The following is a 4580-nucleotide window of genomic DNA, read 5'->3' on the forward strand; positions in this document are numbered from 1 at the left end:
CAGAGCTGATGAACGGTGGTTGGGGGTGTGGTTGTCATGTTGATGATACTGGCCTTTTGTAGAAGGTACGTCAGAACTGATGACCGGTGGTTGGGGGTGTGGTTGTCATGTTGATGATACTGGCCTTTTGTAGAAGGTACGTCAGAACTGATGAACGGTGGTTGGGGGTGTGGTTGTCATGTTGATGATACTGGCCTTTTGTAGAAGGTACGTCAGAGCTGATGAACGGTGGTTGGGGGTGTGGTTGTCATGTTGATGATACTGGCCTTTTGTAGAAGGTACGTCAGAACTGATGACCGGTGGTTGGGGGTGTGGTTGTCATGTTGATGATACTGGCCTGTTGTAGAAGGTACGTCAGAGCTGATGAACGGTGGTTGGGGGTGTGGTTGTCATGTTGATGATACTGGCCTGTTGTAGAAGGTACGTCAGAGCTGATGAACGGTGGTTGGGGGTGTGGTTGTCATGTTGATGATACTGGCCTGTTGTAGAAGGTACGTCAGAGCTGATGAACGGTGGTTGGGGGTGTGGTTGTCATGTTGATGATACTGGCCTGTTGTAGAAGGTACGTCAGAACTGATGACCGGTGGTTGGGGGTGTGGTTGTCATGTTGATGATACTGGCCTGTTGTAGAAGGTACGTCAGAACTGATGACCGGTGGTTGGGGGTGTGGTTGTCATGTTGATGATACTGGCCTGTTGTAGAAGGTACGTCAGAACTGATGACCGGTGGTTGGGGGTGTGGTTGTCATGTTGATGATACTGGCCTTTTGTAGAAGGTACGTCAGAACTGATGACCGGTGGTTGGGGGTGTGGTTGTCATGTTGATGATACTGGCCTTTTGTAGAAGGTACGTCAGAACTGATGACCGGTGGTTGGGGGTGTGGTTGTCATGTTGATGATACTGGCCTTTTGTAGAAGGTACGTCAGAACTGATGACCGGTGGTTGGGGGTGTGGTTGTCATGTTGATGATACTGGCCTGTTGTAGAAGGTACGTCAGAGCTGATGAACGGTGGTTGGGGGTGTGGTTGTCATGTTGATGATACTGGCCTGTTGTAGAAGGTACGTCAGAACTGATGACCGGTGGTTGGGGGTGTGGTTGTCATGTTGATGATACTGGCCTGTTGTAGAAGGTACGTCAGAACTGATGACCGGTGGTTGGGGGTGTGGTTGTCATGTTGATGATACTGGCCTGTTGTAGAAGGTACGTCAGAGCTGATGACCGGTGGTTGGGGGTGTGGTTGTCATGTTGATGATACTGGCCTGTTGTAGAAGGTACGTCAGAGCTGATGAACGGTGGTTGGGGGTGTGGTTGTCATGTTGATGATACTGGCCTGTTGTAGAAGGTACGTCAGAACTGATGACCGGTGGTTGGGGGTGTGGTTGTCATGTTGATGATACTGGCCTGTTGTAGAAGGTACGTCAGAACTGATGAACGGTGGTTGGGGGTGTGGTTGTCATGTTGATGATACTGGCCTGTTGTAGAAGGTACGTCAGAACTGATGACCGGTGGTTGGGGGTGTGGTTGTCATGTTGATGATACTGGCCTGTTGTAGAAGGTACGTCAGAACTGATGAACGGTGGTTGGGGGTGTGGTTGTCATGTTGATGATACTGGCCTGTTGTAGAAGGTACGTCAGAACTGATGACCGGTGGTTGGGGGTGTGGTTGTCATGTTGATGATACTGGCCTGTTGTAGAAGGTACGTCAGAACTGATGACGGTGGTTGGGGGTGTGGTTGTCATGTTGATGATACTGGCCTGTTGTAGAAGGTACGTCAGAACTGATGAACGGTGGTTGGGGGTGTGGTTGTCATGTTGATGATACTGGCCTGTTGTAGAAGGTACGTCAGAACTGATGACCGGTGGTTGGGGGTGTGGTTGTCATGTTGATGATACTGGCCTGTTGTAGAAGGTACGTCAGAACTGATGAACGGTGGTTGGGGGTGTGGTTGTCATGTTGATGATACTGGCCTGTTGTAGAAGGTACGTCAGAACTGATGACCGGTGGTTGGGGGTGTGGTTGTCATGTTGATGATACTGGCCTTTTGTAGAAGGTACGTCAGAACTGATGACCGGTGGTTGGGGGTGTGGTTGTCATGTTGATGATACTGGCCTTTTGTAGAAGGTACGTCAGAACTGATGACCGGTGGTTGGGGGTGTGGTTGTCATGTTGATGATACTGGCCTGTTGTAGAAGGTACGTCAGAACTGATGACCGGTGGTTGGGGGTGTGGTTGTCATGTTGATGATACTGGCCTGTTGTAGAAGGTACGTCAGAACTGATGACCGGTGGTTGGGGGTGTGGTTGTCATGTTGATGATACTGGCCTTTTGTAGAAGGTACGTCAGAACTGATGACCGGTGGTTGGGGGTGTGGTTGTCATGTTGATGATACTGGCCTTTTGTAGAAGGTACGTCAGAACTGATGACCGGTGGTTGGGGGTGTGGTTGTCATGTTGATGATACTGGCCTGTTGTAGAAGGTACGTCAGAACTGATGACCGGTGGTTGGGGGTGTGGTTGTCATGTTGATGATACTGGCCTGTTGTAGAAGGTACGTCAGAGCTGATGAACGGTGGTTGGGGGTGTGGTTGTCATGTTGATGATACTGGCCTGTTGTAGAAGGTACGTCAGAGCTGATGAACGGTGGTTGGGGGTGTGGTTGTCATGTTGATGATACTGGCCTGTTGTAGAAGGTACGTCAGAACTGATGACCGGTGGTTGGGGGTGTGGTTGTCATGTTGATGATACTGGCCTTTTGTAGAAGGTACGTCAGAACTGATGAACGGTGGTTGGGGGTGTGGTTGTCATGTTGATGATACTGGCCTGTTGTAGAAGGTACGTCAGAGCTGATGAACGGTGGTTGGGGGTGTGGTTGTCATGTTGATGATACTGGCCTGTTGTAGAAGGTACGTCAGAGCTGATGAACGGTGGTTGGGGGTGTGGTTGTCATGTTGATGATACTGGCCTGTTGTAGAAGGTACGTCAGAACTGATGAACGGTGGTTGGGGGTGTGGTTGTCATGTTGATGATACTGGCCTGTTGTAGAAGAACCGATATTATTTCACTACACTAAAATGTGACATGCATCATATCTTGGTAAATAACAGTATGCACATTATACTTAACTCCATATTGTTAGAAACGATCAATGTAACCTTAAAACGTGTACAATTCAGTATTTTTTTTTTTTCTCAGATGATTCAATTAACCCTATTTTAGACCACATTATACCGATCGTTATTACCATGGATGAGAATACCACATCAAGTTGGACAGAATGACTTCTAAAATAATAAAAGACATGCTATGTTAACCTCTGAACGAAGTTCATTTACTACGTTGAATTCATTAGCTGTATTAAGGATACAGTCCTTTGTTTGGGGGAATTTAGTGTTTGAAGTGCTTAAAACTCTGAGCAATAATCCATTAGCATCCGGAAAGCATGTTCCTGGAACAGCTTTTCTGACTCGGACTGCAATTCTCAAACTATGGCCCCGTTCCAGGCCGACTATATTGCAGTTGTGCTGCATGTAAAATGTTATGTTTGCGAGGTCAGATGTCTATAGCTATGTAACAGTATAATTTTAAACCGTCCCCTCGCCCATACCCGGGCGCGAACCAGGGACCTTCTGCACAGTCCTTTGTTTGGGGGAATTTAGTGTCACCCTCGAAGCATCGTTACCCATCGCTCCACAACAGCCGCGGCCCTTGCAGAGCAAGGGGAACTACTACTTCAAGGTCTCAGAGCAAGTGACGTCACTGATTGAAACGCTATTTAGCGCCCACGCTAACTAAGCTAGCCGTTTCACATCCGTTACAGCTACATAATTCACACCCCTGGACTTTTATTTTCTCTCCACATTTTGTTGTCCCAGCCTGAATTTAAAATGGATAAAATTTGAGATTTTGGGTCACTGACCTACACACAATACCACATAATGTCAAAGTGGAATTATGTTTTTAGAAATGTTTGACAAATTAATAAAAAAATGTAATATTGAGTACAGAGGGGTATGAATACTTTCTGAAGGCACTGTATGTATGTTGCTCATATATATATATATATATAAATAAATACACACACACACACCAGTCAAAAGTTTGGACACACCTACTCATTCCAGGGTTTTACTAATAGCTATATATATATATATATATGACGTAGTTAGCTGATAAGTTCAACACCTGTCGCTGTATGACCAGTCTTTTGTCCTGACCGGCTCAGTGCGTTCCACAGGGACGCTGGCTCACGTTGACAACAATGCTTCCCACAATTGTTTAAAGTTGGCTGGAGGTCCTTTTGGGTGGTAGGCCATTTTTGATACACACGGGAAACTGTTTAGTGCGAGAGTGTGAGAGAGAAAAAAAACAGCAGCATTGCAGTTCTTGACTCCTCCCCTTCATCTACACTGATTTAAAGTGGTTTTAACAGGTGACAATCAATCAGGGATCATAGCCTTCGCCTGGTCAATCTCACAGAAATAGCAAGTGTTCCTAATATTTTGTCCACTCAGTGTATGTTTCTATCAATATACTGATGGCGTGTGTTTTTTTATTGGCATAATAAGTCAAGGATTCCAAA

The sequence above is a fragment of the Oncorhynchus mykiss genome, chromosome 2 (genome assembly GCF_013265735.2).
Source record: "Oncorhynchus mykiss isolate Arlee chromosome 2, USDA_OmykA_1.1, whole genome shotgun sequence".
NCBI classification, from domain to species: domain Eukaryota; kingdom Metazoa; phylum Chordata; class Actinopteri; order Salmoniformes; family Salmonidae; genus Oncorhynchus; species Oncorhynchus mykiss.